Genomic DNA, 19,834 nt, shown 5'->3' with positions numbered 1-19,834 from the left:
TTATAGAACACGGCAACTGGCCAGCGCCGTGTTCCTCTGCGGACCGTGTACTCCCGCACCATCTGGTCCATCACATCCACGCCACACTTTGTGGTGTTGTAAAGGGTGACAGTGTTTGGCTTCCTTTTGGTGGTGTTATCAGTCTGAACCACGCTGTGCATGCTGCTAAGAATATAGACTGTCTTCTTCCGTTTGGCCGCATACGCCGTCAGCGTGGCAGCAGTGGTTGAAAACACCTAAGAAATAAGATAAATTGTTATTTCCATAGCACTTTTACACACAATGAAACACATGAACATAGAACCACAAAAGACCTGCAGCCTACCTGAGTGGTGAATTCATTGCGATTTGTGTATCTAGCGGATTGAGGAATTTCCCGGCGAATCTTGTTGACTGTGCCAAGGATGGTGGTTTTCCATCTAAGACGTTTTTGCGCAAGTGAAAGCGATGTGAAGAAATTGTCCGTGGTAACATTTCTGCCCTTGTCAAGGAATGGTTCCATCAGCCTCATCACTACATTTTCAGACAGTCTCTCCCCACTGGGACGATTGGGGTCCTTGCCAAGATATGGGAGGACATTGCAAATGTACTTGGATTTTAGGTCGCAGGCCACCCAAAACTTGATCCCAAACTTGTCAGGTCTACTTGCAATACACTGCAGGAAACAGCACCGAGTCTTTGATGGGAAGAGCTGTTCATCAACGGTGATATGTAGACCAGGGTTGTAGCACGTGATGCAGTTGGTGACAAATGATCCCCACACTGGAAATTGCAGCGAACTTATCAGTCTTTGCTCGATCACTGCGGGTGGACCTGTCATCAAAGCGTTGGTGTTGCATGATGTCTTGGAAGCGGTTACGCGGCATAGTTCCAATGATCTGTGGGTTTCCCAGGTTTCCTGACCAGCAGTCACGTAGTGATGGAACCCTAGTAACCCATTGGTTCTCCATCTGCAGAGTACGCTTCTATTGGGGTGAAAGGGAGACAGGTCCCCACCTGTTCTTCACGCCACACTGTGCCATCTTTCGCTGTCTCAGTCCCCAAACAAGCTCTCTTTTTAGGTTGAGAAGCAGTCTCCTCATCTGCAGTGTGAACAAATTCAAATTGTGAGCAATGGGAAGGTCAAACGAAATTGCAAATGCATGCATATATATATATATATATATATATATATATATATGTATACTAGCTAACCCTAATCCTGCTCTGCTTTTTTAGTATTTTTCACTTACTTGTTTGAAATGAAATAGGAAATAATATGAAATGAAACCTAACCTGAAGAGCTAGTAACCCTAACTCTAGTTGTATCTCTTTATTTAGGAAGATATTTCATTTCATATCATTTCCTATTTCATTTCAAACAAGTAAGTGGATGTAGTAAGTAAGATATTTCAGACATTATTCCGATACAGAGGAGGAGATACTGGAATTATAATTAGTATCTATGCATGCATTTGCAATTTCGTTTGACCTTCCCATTGTTCACACTGCAGATAGCGAAAGATGGCACAGTGTGGCGTGAAGAACAGGTGGGGACCTGTCTCCCTTTCACCCCAATAGAAGCGTACTCTGCAGATGGAGAACCAATGGGTTACTAGGGTTCCATCACTACGTGACTGCTGGTCAGGAAACCTGGGAAACCCACAGATCATTGGAACTATGCCGCGTAACCGCTTCCAAGACATCATGCAACACCAACGCTTTGATGACAGGTCCACCCGCAGTGATCGAGCAAAGACTGATAAGTTCGCTGCAATTTCCAGTGTGGGGATCATTTGTCACCAACTGCATCACGTGCTACAACCCTGGTCTACATATCACCGTTGATGAACAGCTCTTCCCATCAAAGACTCGGTGCTGTTTCCTGCAGTGTATTGCAAGTAAACCTGACAAGTTTGGGATCAAGTTTTGGGTGGCCTGCGACCTAAAATCCAAGTACATTTGCAATGTCCTCCCATATCTTGGCAAGGACCCCAGTCGTCCCAGTGGGGAGAGACTGTCTGAAAATGTAGTGATGAGGCTGATGGAACCATTCCTAGACAAGGGCAGAAATGTTACCACGGACAATTTCTTCACATCGCTTTCACTTGCGCAAAAACTTCTTAGACGGAAAACCACCATCCTCGGCACAGTCAACAAGATTCGCCGGGAAATTCCTCAATCCGCTAGATACACAGATCGCAATGAATTCACCACTCAGGTAGGCTGCAGGTCTTTTGTGGTTCTATGTTCATGTGTTTCATTGTGTGTAAAAGTGCTATGGAAATAACAATTTATCTTATTTCTTAGGCGTTTTCAACCTCTGCTGCCACGCTGACGGTGTATGCGGCCAAACGGAAGAAGATATTCTATATTCTATATTCTTAGCAGCATGCACAGCGTGGTTCAGACTGATAACACCACCAAAAGGAAGCCAAACACTGTCACCCTTTACAACACCACAAAGTGTGGCGTGGATGTGATGGACCAGATGGTGTGGGAGTACACGGTCCGCAGAGGAACACGGCGCTGGCCAGTTGCCGTGTTCTATAACATGATTGACATGGCAGCACTGAATGCACATGTGCTGTATCAAGTATGCACCGGGACGCAGGAAAGACGGGTGGACTTCCTGGTGGAGCTTGCAAAAGAGTTGGCTAACTCTCATATGGCTGGGAAGAAGGCAAGAAAAGAACAGTTGCTTCGGACACAACCCTCCACACCTAGCCCTGGAAAAAGAGCCACGTGTCAGGTCAAACACAAATGCAAGAACAATCATGCCACTGTGCGATGTGTTCACTGCTACAGATACACATGTGGTAAATGCAGACTACAGATACCATGGCAGTGCCAGGATTGTGAGTGATTGCTGAAAATGTTGAAATGTACTCACTCACTTTTTATTGTTATTAGTAAATATGTGTACAAATGGTTGTTTTTTTGTTTTGTTTTTTTGTACTGTTTTATCAATAAATCTCAGCAACAATGGAAATACACCCATGTGTGTTGATTTCTCCCTAAGGCAAACTGAAACACAAGTTTCCTTGTGGCTCAGGAAACTAACCACTCCAAGTGGTTCAGCATGGCCCCACCTTATTTACATAACAAAAGCAGCTGTTCACAGGTGATTAAGGATATTAGCTAAAAGCCTACCAGCCATTTGGCTCGACGGCGGGTTTTAAAGGTAGAAAAGCCCAAAAAGGCTCTTCTCTGGGACTTCTAGTGTTAAAGTTATTTACTATGTTTTATAAGAAAATGCTTATTAAATTATGTGCTACCTAAAGGTTGATGCCGCAGAATGATACTGAAATAAACAATCAGTGTAATTTGAGTTTTCCCTTATTTTATAACATTTTTTAAACATTCTTTTAAATCAGTAGCAATAAAAGCTTCAGGGAAGAAAAGGGGAAAATGTTCTGCAGACTCAGCAAAATGAATGACATATTTACTGCAGAGATAGACATGTACACAAGACCAACTAATCATCACATGATTCAGTAAAAGCACTAGCTGTTAGAATCCCTAACAATGCATTGCTTTAAATGGAGAAAATCTTGGGGAATGGCTGTTATGAGGAAAAGCAGCCTAGAAACTACCAGCAGAACACATCGTTGTGTGCCTTAACTTTCGTTCTTTTACTCAAGCTAATCTGCCATTTTTCCTTGGTTAGGTTTAGGATTAAAGATCTAATCTAAATGATCATATTAAAACTTGGGACACATCGTCAGTAGTGGACCTTGGATTCATCGGATGTTTCGGCCATTATCACTAGACACCCTCATCCAAGGAGGCCCACCCAGGGTTGATCAGGAGTATGTCACTGGTTTATGTTAAAATTGTCATTTCTCTTCTCCTTTCTGCTGTTTAGTTTTCTACAGTTTATTCTATCTATTCACTGCACCTGAGAAATGCTTACCTCTTTAACATTTATGGAGCCTCATTTTTTTTTAACGGGACAGAAAAGGTGATAGAGAGAAGTAAGACAAGTAAGATAAGCTTCCCACACCTCCCCACTGTACGCTGTACGCTCTACCTCCCCACTGCCTCCCAGAAAAGGGAAGAAAAGCAGCGGGGAGAAGAGCGGAATATTTTTCTTTCCTATTCTTTCAATTCTCCTTTTAGTTTTACTACCATGAGATTAACTGCACAGTCTCCAGGAGGCTCTACCCTTTTGGCGCCCCCTGTCGAGGCGGGCCCACCACGAGTCGATCAATCCTGGGCATGTGTATCGCGGTTAGCTGACTGCCTTAGCTGCCCAAGTGATGTCAGCCCTTTTTAACCATAGCCAGTGACTGGTCCTCTCAGCAGTGTTAGCCAATTCTCTTATAGCCTGCCGTTGCGCCTGTCCTCTGATCCCAATCTCTCTAAGCAGTTTTGCTGTTGTACTGGCAACAAAGCCCCTGCACCCCACTTCCACCGGGCGCACCTTGATCTTCCAGCCTCTGTCCTCTGCCTCAGCTGCCAAGTTGGCATAGCAAAGCTTCTTATGCTTAAATGCTTCCTCAATGCTTCCTCCCATGGTACCGTCAGCTCAATGATGTACGCAAGTTTTTGGGAGTTAGACCAAAGGACGAGGTCTGGTTGCAGAGCAGTTGTTACGATCTCTGTGGGAAAAGTTAGCCTCTGATCCAAGTCCACTTGCATCTGCCAATCCCTGGCAACCTTCAGCTGGCCCAGGTCCAGAGTTGAGGGGCTCATCCTCGGACATGAATAGTTAACCTGTTGGGCGGTGTTTCCACCACATTATATATGTCCATAACGGAGGTAAAGACAAACTAATACATCATCTTTTTTTGCATTCAAAAATTGATCTTTAACATAAAACATTCACTTATGGTTTAACCCGAAATCGAAGGATCAAATTTTACTTATGATTAGGTCATTTTAATTTTCCAAAGTTTCGAGTACCAAACTTTGTCTTGCTTAATATAAATGTAAGTACAATGAACACTGTGCAGCTACCATACACTAGCTGTTTAAATTTGAAACTGATCTTACGCCATAATATTTTGCTACCAACAGAATAACGCACCTGTGTGGCTGGGGCCCAAATTTGTCTAATTTTCTTCCCTGCAGCACCTCCATTTTTCTTGAAGACTTTTATGAGCTGGTCAGTGTATTGGTCAAGTTGTGCAAAAAGCCTTGGAACAAGTGGAGCAGCAGTAATCATCACAAATTCTGTTTCCACCTGAAAACATGTCAACAAACACAACATACTGTCCTCTAAATATTCATACTATATATACACATATACATACTTTACAACTAAAAACCTCCATTGTCAGTCCACTCATATGCCATCGACACCAAAGCAGCACCCGTGCTGCTGGCTGAGGCCATCTACACCAAAGCAGCACCCAGTGTTGCCAACTTAGCGACTTTGTCGCTATATTTAGCGAGTTTTCAGACCGCCTAAAAAAAAGACGTGAAAGCGCGTATCGCTTTTACTCTCAACAAGCAGCGGGTGCTGTAACGCAGTCAGTTCTTCTTTTACTCTTTTACTCTTATGCTGTTTTGTGGATCACAAGGTTTAAAACTACTTATAAACACACACACACAAAGTAACTCCACCAGAGTGCCTATTTCGGGTCACTTTTGCCGGTCCAAGCCCGGGTAAAGGAGCAGGGTTGGAATTGTGACATTAAAAAAAACAATAATTGCTAAAAGAAATTTAATTTGTAGTTCTAAATAAACTCAATGCATTTAGGACGTTTTTTACTCACTTTATGTCTCTTCCATGATGTTATTTCTCTCTCCAACAACATAGGTTACAATTATATTAGCATGACCAATTATGCAAATTAGGTGATGATGTCATTTAGCGACTTCTAGCGACTTTTAGGACAACCAATAGCGATTTTCCTTACTGAGGAGTTGGCAACACTGGCAGCACCCGTGCTGCTGGCTGAGGCCATTTAATGCAGAATAGGCCCTGTCCTGCTGGCTGAGGCTATCTAAATTACACCAAGGCCTGTGCTGCTGGCTGAGGCCATCTACACCACACCAACACCTGTACTGTTGGGCAAGGCCATCTACAGCACCCCAGGGCCTGTGCTGCTGCCTGAGGCCACCTGGAGCACATCAGGCCCTGTGCTGCTGGCTGAGGCCATCTACATTACACCAGGGCCTGTAATGCTTGCTGAGGCTATCTAAACCACAACAACACCTGTTTTGTTGGGTAAGGCCATCTAAATTACACCAAGGCCTGTGCTGCTTGCTGAGGCCACTTGGTGTTCGCTCGCTCTGCAGTAGAGTATCACTTCCTGTTCCTGCTCAAACACAGTGGTGTTTCTGAGTAGCTTAGCTGTTTAGCAATTTAATTAACAACTTTAAAATACATTCTTTTCTCATAGTATAATCTTCACGTGCTTCATCCGAAGCACTCTCTCTGTGTACTCACTACCTAATTTATAGCCAAAGTATTCACTCACTGTCTCTTTACTGTTTCGCTAGCTTAGCTTAGCTCGTAGCCGACTCGTTAGCACCATGGCTACTTCACCTGTCCCTCCTGCACTTTCCTGCTCATTGTGTCAGATGTTTAGCTACTCCTCGGCCTCCTTTAGCAGTAATGATACCTGTAACAAATGTAGCATATTTGCAGCTCTGGATGCCAGGATTACTGAATTGGAGACTCGGCTTCGCACCCTTCATTCACCCGTAGCTAGCCAGGCCCCTGTAGCTGGTGCAGCCGAAGATAGCGTAGGCCCCGCTAGCTCTCCCCCGGCAGACCCCAAGCAGCTGGGGAAAGAGGATGGCTGGGTGACGGTGAGGAGGAAGCATTATCTTAAACAGAAGCCCCAGGTACACCACCAACCTGTTCATGTGTCTAACCGTTTTTCCCCACTCGGCGACACACCCGCCGGGGGTCAAACTCTGGTAATTGGTGATTCTGTTCTCAGACATGTGAAGCTAGAGACACTGGCAACCATAGTCAATTGTCTTCCAGGGGCCAGAGCAGGCGACATTGAAGGAAATTTAAAACTGCTGGCTAAGGGTAAACGTAAATACAGTAAAATCATAATTCACGTCGGCAGTAATGACACCCGGTTACGTCAATCGGAGGTCACTAAAATCAATATTGAATCGGTGTGTAACTTTGCCAAAACAATGTTGGACTCTGTAGTTTTCTCTGGTCCCCTCCCCAATCAGACCAGGAGTGACATGTTTAGCCGCATGTTCTCCTTAAATTGCTGGCTGTCTGAGTGGTGCCCCAGAAACGATGTGGGCTTCATAGATAATTGGCAAACCTTCTGGAGGAAACCTGGTCTTGTTAGGAGAGACGGCATCCATCCCACTTTGGATGGAGCAGCTCTCATTTCTAGAAATATGGACCAATTTATTAAACCCCCCAAAATATGACTATCCAGAGTTGGGACCAGGAAGCAGAGTTGCAGTCTTACACGCCTCTCTGCAGCTTCTCTCCTCCTGTTACCCCCCCAAAAACCCATCTCCATTGAGACTGTGTCAGCTCCCAAACAGACAAAAAACAAACCAAAAACCAGCAACAAACAACTTAAACATAAAAAATCACAAAGAAAGAACAACACAGTATCCACATCTGAACCAAAGAGTAAAACAGTGAAATGTGGATTATTAAATATTAGGTCTCTCTCCTCCAAGTCTCTGTTAGTACATGACTTAATAATTGACCAACAAATCGATTTACTCTGCCTTACAGAAACCTGGTTGCAGCTGGATGATTATGTTAGTTTAAATGAATCAACACCCCCGAGTCATTCTAACTACCAGAAACCTCGAAGCACAGGCCGAGGGGGCGGTGTGGCAGCAATTTTTAACACCAGCCTGCCAATCAACCAAAGACCCAGACAGACTTTTAATTCATTTGAAGCCTGATGCTTAGCCTCGTCCACCCCAGCTGTAAAACTCAGAAACCAGTCTTACTTGTTATCATCTATCGTCCACCTGGGCCTTACACAGAGTTTCTCTCTGATTTCTCAGACTTTTTATCTGATTTAGTGCTCAGCTCTGATAAAATAATTATTGTGGGTGATTTTAACATCCATGTAGATGCTAAAAATGACAGCCTCAACATGGCATTTAATCTGTTGTTAGACTCAATTGGCTTCTCTCAAAATGTAAAAGAACCCACCCACCACTTTAATCACACTCTAGATCTTGTTTTAACATATGGCATAGAAAATGAACATTTAACAGTGTTTCCTGAAAACCCTCTGCTGTCTGATCATTTCCTGATAACATTTACATTTACAATGATTGATTACACAGCAGTGGAGAGTAGACTTTATTACAGTAGATGTCTTTCTGAAAGTGCTGTAACTAAGTTTAAGAATATAATCCACCCACTGTTATCATCCTCAATGTTCATAGAGCAGAGCAGCTATCTGAACACTACCCCATCAGAGGTCGATTATCTTGTTAATAATTTTACCTCCTCACTACGTATGACTCTGGATACTGTAGCTCCAGTGAAAACTAAGGTCTCAAATCAGAAGTACCTGACTCCGTGGTATAATTCTCAAACACGTAGCCTAAAGCAGATGACTCGTAAGCTGGAGAGGAAATGGCGTGTCACAAATTTAGAGGATCATCATTTAGCCTGGAGAAATGGTTTGTTGCTTTATAAGAAAGCCCTCCGCAAAGCCAGAACATCTTACTATTCATCACTGATTGAAGAAAATAAGAACAACCCCAGGTTTCTCTTCAGCACTGTAGCCAGGCTGACAAAAAGTCAGAGCTCTACTGAGCCAACCATCCCTTTAACGTTAACTAGTAATGACTTCATGAACTTCTTCACAAATAAAATTTTAATCATTAGAGAAAAAATTACCAATAATCATCCCACAGATGTAATATTATCTACAGCTACTTTCAGTACCATTGATATTCATTTAGACCAGGGGTCTCAAACTCACGGCCCGCGCGCCATTTGCGGCCCACGTCACCTCTACTTGCGGCCCGCATATTGATGTGAAGAAATATTTGTAAAAAATTTTACGAAAAATGATTTAATACGACGGCAGAGTGTTACAGGCATGGCCCTTTAAGACTGTAGCCTCATGGGTGGTGTAGTCCTTGCTGCAGGGAGAACATGTGGGACCGCCCCTCCCGCTGTGTGTGTGTGAGCGGGAGGGAGGGAGAAAAAGGAAAGTGAAAAGTACGAGGTGCTACCGAGCAGAAATGAGAGATGGAAGCATGTAAATATAAAAATAACCACTGCAGCCAAAAAGAGTGCCTGACGAGCCCAGTAAGCTATTAAGACTCGACTTTACACTGTGTTCGTGTTTTCCTCCGAAACAATAAAGTTCTGCTGGAGCAGCCTTTCAACGCCTCTTTCTGTCTCTCGCTAGCAAGGTTGACCCAGACAGTAAAGCTAGTTCCCGGCTACGAGCCCGACACGGAACCCAAAGTATTAGCCAGGGTCTCCTTACCTCGGACCTGGCCGAGGTAACAAGAGAGTGCAAACATGTTGAGGGCTGTGTTAGTTCAGTGAGAGATTTATTTGGAAAGAAAACAATTTTCACTTGCAGTCGAAAACTAATGTGTACGCTTATGCCTGCATTTTTATTTTGTTAAATACAAACAAAATTGTAGCAAAAGTGCTGCCACGTGCCTGGCCAGAAAGAGCTGTTTATTTGGTAGTTCAATGAAACTACTGTACTATACTGTACTATACTGCTGAGTGACTGTCTTCTGCTCATCAAATACATTTCATTGTAATGTTGACCCTGCGCTAACTTGCTTATGACAAATGAAACTGAAAGGCTTCAGATAGTTAAGCGTGAGAAAAAAATTGCGTTCATGTTTGCAATTTTGTCTTGTTACACAATATTTGGAATTAAATTAAAAAAAAATCACCACATTTTAGGAAATATTAGTGGGTGTTTTCGTGTATGTTTTTTTGTACTACTTGGACACTAAAGTGGCCCTCCAATGAGATGACAGTGCCAGAAGTGGCCCGCGGCTCATTTGAGTTTGAGACCCCTGATTTAGACTCTTTTTCTCCAATTGATCTTTCTGAGTTGACTTTAATAATTACTTCCTCCAAACCATCAACGTGTCTTTTAGACCCCATTCCTACAAAACTGCTCAAAGATGTCCTGCCATTAATTAATGCTTCAATCTTAAATATGATCAACCTATCTCTAATAATCAGCTATGTACCACAGGCCTTCAAGCTGGCTGTAGTTAAACCTTTACTCAAAAAGCCATCTCTACACCCAGCAGTCTTAGCTAATTATAGGCCAATCTCCAACCTTCTTTCATATCAAACATCCTTGAAAGAGTAGTTGTCAAACAGCTAACAGATCATCTGCAGAGGAATGGCTCATTTGAAGAGATTCAGTCAGGTTTCAGAGCTCATCACAGCACAGAAACAGCTTTAGTGAAGGTTACAAATGATCTTCTTATGGCCTCTGACAGTGGACTCATCTCTGTGCTTGTCCTGCTAGACCTCAGTGCAGCGTTCCATACTGTCGACCATAATATCCTATTAGAGCGATTAGAGCACGCTGTAGGTATTACAGGTACTGCGCTGCAGTGGTTTGTATCATATCTATCTAATAGACTCTAATTTGTGCATGTAAATGGAGAGTCCTCTTCACACACTGAGGTTAATTATGGTGTTCCACAGGGTTCAGTGCTAGGACCAATTCTGTTTACATTATACATGCTTCCCCTAGGCAGCATCATTAGAAGACATAGCATACATTTACACTGCTATGCAGATGACACCCAGCTCTATCTGTCTATGAAGCCAGATAACACACACCAATTAGTTAAACTGCAGGAATGTCTTAAAGACATAAAGAGCTGGATGGCCGCTAACTTTCTGCTTCTTAATTCAGATCAAACTGAGGTTATTGTACTCGGCCCTGAAAATCTTAGAAATATGGTATCTAACCAGATTCTTACTCTGGATGGCATTACCTTGGCCTCCAGTAATGCTGTGAGGAACCTTGGAGTCATTTTTGACCAGGACATGTCCTTCAACGCACATATTAAACAAATATGTAAGACTGTAAGACTGCTTTCTTCCATTTGTGCAACATCTCTAAAATGAGAAATATCCTGTCTCTTAGTGACGCTGAAAAACGCAGAAAAGAAGATCAGACACCAGCGAGGGAGGATAAGAAAGACAGACACAACAACGTTGTCATCCCCTATGTAGCCGGTGTATCAGAGAAACTCAGGAGAGTTTTCTCCAAGCACGACATCCCAGTGTACTTCAGACCCAGCAACACACTCAGACACAAACTGGTTCACCCGAAAGACAAAACTCCAAAACACAGACTTAACAACGTGGTGTATGCTGTACAGTGCAGCGAGGAATGCCCAGACCTCTACATTGGAGAGACCAAACAGCCACTTCACAAGCGCATGGCACAACATAGAAGAGCCACCTCCACAGGACAAGACTCAGCAGTCCATCTGCATCTTAAGGATAAAGGACACTCTTTCGAGGATGCCAATGTTCACATTTTGGACAGAGAGGACAGATGGTTTGAAAGAGGAGTGAAAGAGGCCATCTATGTCCACTGTGAGCGACCATCTTTGAACAGAGGCGGTGGTTTACGACACCAACTGTCTGCCATCTATAATCCAGTTTTGAGTTCCCTCCCCAGACGCCTTAAAGCCCACTCACATCCTGGGCCATCTGACCTCAGGAATTCACATGACAAGGTGGGGCCAGGTTTCACAATGAGCATACCCGAAACCCTGGCTGATTAGGTCCCACACCCGCTTTCACACATTGGCTCATGTGATTAGAGGATCACCAGGGGGTCCTTTGTCCCTCTTAGTGGGGATACTCCCACTGGGTTTAAATCTGGGACTCTCGGCCATTTGACCTTAGAACTGAAGAAGCTTCTCGGATGAGAGGTGAAACGTCTTCAAGCAACTTTAAGAAGTCCAGACGCTTTTCTTTGCAAACTCCTTTGACGCTGAAAAACTAGTTCATGCATTTATTACTTCCAGGCTGAACTACTGTAATTCATTATTATCAGGAAGTCCTAAAAACTCCCTGAAAAGCCTTCAGTTAATCCAAAATGCTGCAGCAAGAGTCCTGACAGGGACTAGAAAGAGAGAGCAGATTTCTCCTGTTTTGGCTTCCCTTCATTGGCTTCCTGTTAAATCCAGAATTGAATTCAAAATCCTGCTCCTCACATACAAGGTCTTAAATAATCAGGCCCCATCTTATCTTAATGACCTTGTAGTACCATATCACCCTATTAGAGCACTTCGCTCTCACACTCCAGGCTTACTTGTTGTTCCTAGAGTATTTAAAAGTAGAATGGGAGGCAGAGCCTTCAGTTTTCAGGCCCCTCTTCTGTGGAACCAGCTTCCAGTTTGGATTCGGGAGACAGACACTATCTCTACTTTTAAGATTAGGCTTCAAACTTTCCTTTTTGCTAAAGCATATAGTTAGGGCTGGACCAGGTGACCCTGAATCCTCCCTTAGTTATGCTGCAATAGACGTAGGCTGCCGGGGATTCCCATGATGCATTGAGTTTTTCCTTTCCAGTCACATTTCTCACTCACTATGTGTTAATAGACCTCTCTGCATTGAATCATACTTGTTATTAATCTCTGTCTCTCTTCCACAGCATGTCTTTATCCTGTTTTCCCTCTCCCACCCCAACCGGTTGCAGCATGGCCCCGCCCCTCCCTGAGCCTGGTTCTGCTGGAGGTTTCTTCCTGTTAAAAGGGAGTTTTTCCTTCCCACTGTCGCCAAAGTGCTTGCTCATAGGGGGTCATATGATTGTTGGGCTTTTCTCTGTATCTACTGTACAATATAAAGGCGACTTTTGTTGTGATTTGGCGCTATATAAATAAAATTGAATTGAATTGAATTGAATCTACAACAAAGCAGCACCAGTGCTGCTGGCTGACGTCATCTACATTACACCAGGACCTGTAATGCTGGATGAGTTTATCTACACCACAACAGCACCTGTTCTGTTGGGTAATGCCATCTACAGCACACCATGGCCTGTTCTGCTGGCTGAGGCCATCTACATTACACCAGGGCCTGTGCTGCTGGCTGAGGCCACCTAAATTACACCATGGCCGTTGCTGCTGGCTGAGTCCATCTTTACCACACCAGGGCATGTACTGCTGGCTGAAGCCATCTACAGCACACCAGGGCCTGTACTGCTGGCTAAGGCCATCTTCACAATATCACGGCCTGTGCTGCTGACTGAGGCCACCTAAATTACACCATGGCCTATGCTGCTGGCTGAGGCCAACTACAGCACAGCAGGGTCTGCCCTGCTTTCTGACGCCATCTACAGTACACCAGTGCATGTGCTGGCTAAGGCCATCTACATTACACTAGGCATTGTCCTGTTCGCTGAGGCCACCTACATTACACCAGGGCCTGCAATGCTGGTTGAGGCCATCTACACCAAAGCAGCACCCATGCTGCTGGCTGAGGCCATCTACATGACACCAGGGCCTGTAATGCTGGCTGAGGCTATCTACACCACAACGGCACCTGTTCTATTGGGTTAGGCCATCTACAGCACGCACACCAGGGCCTGTGCTGCTGCCTAAGGCCAGCTACACCACAGCAGCACCTGTGCTGTTGGACAAGGCTATGTTCATCACACCAGGGCTGTGATGCGTGCTTAGGCCACCTAAAACACACCAGGGCCTGTGCTGCTCGCTGAGGCCATCTCGACCACAAGAGAGAGCCTGTGTTGCTTCCCGAGTCCATCTTCACCACACCAGGGCCTGTACTGCTGGTTGAAGCCATCTACAGCACACCAGGGCCTGTATTGCTCGCTGAGGCCATCTTCACAATACCACGGCCTATGCTACTGACTGAGGCCATCTACATTACAACAGGGCCAGTGCAGATGGCTGAGGCCATCAACATTACACAATGGCCTGTGCTGCTGGCTCAAGACATAAACATTATTCTAGGGCCTGTGCCGATGGCTGTGGCCATTTACAGTACACCAGGGCGTGTGCTGCTCGTTGAGGCCGTTTACAGTACACGAGGGCTCTGTGCTGCTGGCTGAGGCCATTTTCATTACACCATGGCCTGTGCTGCTGGCTTAGGCCAACTACAGCACACCAGAGTCTGTGCTTCTGGCTGAGGCCATCTTCACCACAAGCGAGAGCCTGAGTTGCTTCCTGAGACCATCGTCACAAACCCAGGGCATGTGCTGCTGGCTGAAGACATCTACCACACACTGGGCCAAGTGCTGCTGGCTTAGGCCATCTTCACGACAACAGGGCCTGCGTTGCTGGCTGAAGCAATCTACATAGCACCAGGGCCTGTGCTGCTGGCTAAGGCCATGTACACTACACCAGGGCCTGTGCTTTTGGCTGAGGCTATTTACAGTACACCAACGCCTGTGCTTCTGGTTGAGGCCATCTACAGCACATCAGGCATTGTGCTGCTGGCTGACGCCATCTAGTCGTCAGCCAGCAGCACGAGTGCATCGTTGGTGTCAACGATGCACTCGTGCTGCTGGCTGACGCCATCCACATTACAACATGGCATGCGCTACTGGCTCAGGCCATTTACATTACACCAGGCCCTGTGCTGTTGGCTGAGGCCATCTACAGCACATCAGGCCTTGTGCTGATGGCTGAGGCCAGCTACACCAAAACAGCACCCGTACTGCTGGCTAAGTCCATCTACATTACACCAGGGCCAGTGCTGTTGGCTGAAGCCATCTACAACACATTATGCCCTGTGCTGCTGGCTGACGCCATCTACACCAAAGATGCACCCGTGCTGCTGGCTGACGCCATCTACACCAAAGATTCACCCGTGCTGCTGGCTGAGGCCATCTACATTACCACAGTGCCTGTGCTACTGGCTGAAGCCATATATATTACACCATTGCCTGTGCTGCTGGCTTAGGCCAACTACAGCACACCAGAGTCTGTGCTGCTGGCTGAGGCCATCTTCACCACAAGCGAGAGCCTGAGTTGCTTCCTGAGACCATCGTCACAACCCCAGGGCCTGTGATGTCTTCAGCCAGCAGCACAGGCCCTGGGGTTGTGCTGCTGGCTGCACAACCCCACACACCGGGCCAAGTGCTGCTGGCTTAGGCAATCTTCACGACAACAGGGCCTGCGTTGCTGGTTGAGGCCATGTTAATCACACCAGGGCCTGTGCTGGTGGCTAAGGCCATCTACACCACACCAGTTCCTTTACTGATTGCTGAGGTTGACTGCAACACGCCAGAGCATCCGCTTCTGGCTGAGGCCATCTACAGCACACCAGGGCCTGTGCTGCTGGCTGAGGCCATCTACACCACACCAGGGCCTGTGTTGCTGGTTGAGGCCATGTTAATCACACCAGGGCCTGTGCTGGTGGCTAAGGCCATCTACACCACACCAGTTCCTTTACTGATTGCTGAGGTTGACTGCAACACGCCAGAGCATCCGCTTCTGGCTGAGGCCATCTACAGCACACCAGGGCCTGTGTGCTTTTGGCTGAGGCCACCTCCACCAAACCAGTGCCTGTGGCTCTGGCTGAGGCCATCTACACCACACCAGGGCCAGTGTTGCTGGTTGAGGCCATGTTAATCACACCAGGGCCTGTGCTGCTGGCTGAGGCCACCTACACCACACCAGGGCCTGTGGCTCTGGCTGAGGCCATCTACAGCACACCAGGGCCTGAGATGCAGGATGAGGCCACCTCCACCTCACCAAGTCCTGTGCTGCAATTTGAGGCCATCTACAACACACCATGGCCTTTTTTTCTAGCTTTGGCCACCTACAACACACCAGGGCATGTGCTTCTGGCTGAAGCCAGCTATACCACACCAGGTCCTTTACTGGTGGCTGAGGTTGACTGAAACACAACAGGGCTTGAGCATCTTGCTGAGTCCACCTCCACCAAACCAGTGCCTTTTCTGCTGACTAAGGCCAACTACACCACACCAGGGTCTGTGGCTCTGCCTGAGGCCATCTACTCCCCACGAGGGCCTTTGGGTCTGGCTGAGGCCATCTACACTACACCAGGGCCTGTGGCTCTGGCTGATGCCATCTACACCCCTCCAGGGCCTGTGCTGCTGGCTGAGGCCATCTACACCACACCAGGGCCTGTGGGTCTGGCTGAGGCAATCTACACCACACCAGGGCCTGTGGCTCTGGCTGAGGCCATGTACACCACACCAAGGCCTGTGCTGGTGGCTGAGGCCATATACACCACACCAGTTCCTTTACTGATTGCGGAGGTTGACTGCAACATGCCAGGGCTTCCGCTTCTGGCTGAGGCCATCTACACCACACCAGGGCCTGTGGCTCTGGCTGAGGCCATCTACACCACACCAGGTCCTGTGTTGCTGGTTGAGGCCATGTTAATCACACCAGGGCCTGTGCTGCTGGCTGAGTGCTTTTGGCTGAGGCCACCTACACCAACCCAGTGCCTGTGGCTCTGGCTGAGGACATCTACACCCCACCAGGGCCTGTGTTGCTGGTTGAGGCCATGTTAATCACACCAGGGCCTGTGCTGGTGGCTGAGGCCATCTACACCACATCAGGGCCTGTGTGCTTTTGGCTGAGGCCACGTCCACCAAACCAGTACCTGTGGTTCTGGCTGAGGCCATCTACTCCACATCAGGGCCTGTGTTGCTGGTTGAGGCCATGTTAATCACACCAGGGCCTGTGCTGCTGGCTGAGGCAATCTACACCACACCAGGGCCTGTGTTGCTGGTTGAGGCCATGTTATACACACCAGGGCCTGTGCTGCTGGCTGAGGCCATCTACAACACACCACGGCCTGTTTTCCTAGCTTTGGCCACCTACAACACACATGGGCATGTGCTGCTGGCTGAGGCCATCTACACCACATCAGGGCCTGTGTGCTTTTGGCTGAGGCCACCTCCACCAAACCAGTGCCTGTGGCTCTGGCTGAGGCCACCTAACCCACACCAGTTCCTTTACTGCTGGCTGACGATGACTGCAACACACCAGGTCTTACGTTTCTGGCTGAGGCCACCTACACCAAACCAGCGCCTGTGCTGGTGGCTGAGGCCAACTACAGCACACCACACCACAGCCTGTGCTGCTGGCTGACGCCAACTACACCACACAAGGGCCTGTGGCTCTGGGTGAGGCAATCTACACCATACCAGGGCCTGTGGCTCTGGTTGAGGCCATCTACAGCACACCAGGGCCTGAGTTGCAGGATGAGGCCACATCCACCTCACCAAGTCCTGTGCTGCTAGCTCAGGCCATCTACAACACCCCTCCAGGGCCTGTGCTGCTGGCTGAGGCCACTTAAACCAAAGCAGGGCCTGTGCTACTGGCTAAGGCCAACTATACCACACCAGGGCCTGTGGCTCTAGCTGAGGCAATCGACACCACACCAGGGCCTGTGGCTCTGGCTGAGACCATCTACACCCCTCCAGGGCCTGTGGCTCTGTCTGAGGCCATCTACATCACACCAGGGCCTGTGCTGCTGGCTGAGGCCATCTACACCACACCAGGGCCTGTGTTGCTGGTTCAGTCCATGTTAATTACATCAGGGTGTGTTCTTCTGGCTGTGGACCTGTGCTTCCGGCTGAGGCCTTCTACACCACACCAGGGCCTGAGTTGCAGGATGAGTCCACCTCCACCTCTTCATTTCCTGTGCTGCTAGCTCAGACCATCTACAACACACCACAGCCTGTGCTCCTGGCTTTGGCCACCTACAACACACCAGGGCATGTGCTTCTGGCTGAAGCCAGCTATACCACACCAGGTCCTTTACTGGTGGCTGAGGTTGACTGAAACACAACAGGGCTTGAGCATCTTGCTGAGTCCACCTCCACCAAACCAGTGCCTTTTCTGCTGACTAAGGCCAACTACACCACACCAGGGTCTGTGGCTCTGCCTGAGGCCATCTACTCCCCACGAGGGCCTTTGGGTCTGGCTGAGGCCATCTACACTACACCAGGGCCTGTGGCTCTGGCTGATGCCATCTACACCCCTCCAGGGCCTGTGCTGCTGGCTGAGGCCATCTACACCACACCAGGGCCTGTGGGTCTGGCTGAGGCAATCTACACCACACCAGGGCCTGTGGCTCTGGCTGAGGCCATGTACACCACACCAAGGCCTGTGCTGGTGGCTGAGGCCATATACACCACACCAGTTCCTTTACTGATTGCGGAGGTTGACTGCAACATGCCAGGGCTTCCGCTTCTGGCTGAGGCCATCTACACCACACCAGGGCCTGTGGCTCTGGCTGATGCCATCTACACCACACCAGGGCCTGTGTTGCTGGTTGAGGTCATGTTAATCACACCAGGGCCTGTGCTGCTGGCTGAGGCAATCTATACCACATCAGGGCCTGTGGCTCTGGCTGATGCCATCTACACCAATTCAGTGCCTGTGCTGCTGGCTGAGGCCATCTACATCCCACTAGGGCCTGTGGCTTTGGCTGAGGCAATCTACACCACACCAGGGCCTGTGGCTCTGGCTGAGGCCATCTAGACCACACCACGGCCTGTGGCTCTGGCTGATGCCATCTACACCAATTCAGTGCCTGTGCTGGTGGCTGAGGCCATCTACACCACACCAGGGCCTGTGTTACTGGTTGAGGCCAAGTTAACCAGACCAGGGAATGTGGCTCTTGATGAGGCCATCTACACCACACCACACCAGGGCCTGTGGCTCTGGCTGAGGCCATCTACACCACACCAGGGCCTGTGTTGCTGGTTGAGGCTAACTACACAAATCCACACCAGGGCCTGTTTGCTTTTGACTGAGGAAACTTACAGCACACCAGGGCCTGTGTGATTTTGGCTGAGGCCACCTCCGCCAAACCAGGACCTGTGGCTCTTTCTGAGGCCATCTACACCACACCAGGGCCTGTGGGTCTGGCTGAGGCAATCTACACCACACCAGGGCCTGTGGCTCTGGCTGAGGCCATGTACACCACACCAAGGCCTGTGCTGGTGGCTGAGGCCATCTACACCACACCAGTTCCTTTACTGATTACGGAGGTTGACTGCAACACGCCAGGGCTTCCGCTTCTGGCTGAGGCCATCTACACCACACCAGGGCCTGTGGCTCTGGCTGATGCCATCTACACCACACCAGGGCCTGTGTTGCTGGTTGAGGCCATGTTAATCACACCAGGGCCTGTGCTGCTGGCTGAGGCCATCTACACCACATCAGGGCCTGTGTTGCTTTTTGAGTCAATGTTAATCACACCAGAGCCTGTGCTGCTGGCTGAGGCCAACTACATCCCACTAGGGCCTGTGGCTTTGGCTGAGGCAAGCTACACCACACCAGGGATTGTGGCTCTGCCTGAGGCCATCTACACCACACCAGGGCCTGTGGCTCTGGCTGAGGCCATCTACACCAAATCAGTGCCTGTGCTGGTGGCTAACGCCAACTACACCACACCAGGGCCTGTGGTGCTGGTTGAGGATAGGTTAATCACACCAGGGAATGTGGGTCTGGCTGAGACTATCTACACCCCACCAGGGCCTGTGGCTCTGGCTGAGGCCATCTACACCACACCAGGGCCTGTGCTGCTGGGTAAGGCCAACTACACCACACCAGGGCCTGTGGCTCTGGCTGAGGCCATCTACACCACACAAGGGCCTGTGGCTTTGGCTGAGGCAATCTACACCACACCAGGGCCTGGGGCTCTGGCTGATGCAATCTACACCACACCAGGGCCAGTGCCTCTGGCTGAGGTTGACTGCAACACACCAGGGCTTGCGCTTCTGGCTGAGGCCACCTACACCAAACCAGGGCCTGTGCTGGTGGCTAAGGCCATATACACCACAACAGTTCCTTTACTGATTGCTGAGGTTGACTGCAACACGCCAGAGCTTCCGCTTCTGGCTGAGGCCATCTACACCACCCCAAGGCCTGTGGCTCAGGCTGATTCCAACTACAGCACACCAGGCCTGTG

This window comes from Pelmatolapia mariae, linkage group LG4 (genome assembly GCF_036321145.2).
Source record: "Pelmatolapia mariae isolate MD_Pm_ZW linkage group LG4, Pm_UMD_F_2, whole genome shotgun sequence".
NCBI classification, from domain to species: domain Eukaryota; kingdom Metazoa; phylum Chordata; class Actinopteri; order Cichliformes; family Cichlidae; genus Pelmatolapia; species Pelmatolapia mariae.
Note: the sequence above shows the minus strand (reverse complement) of the source record.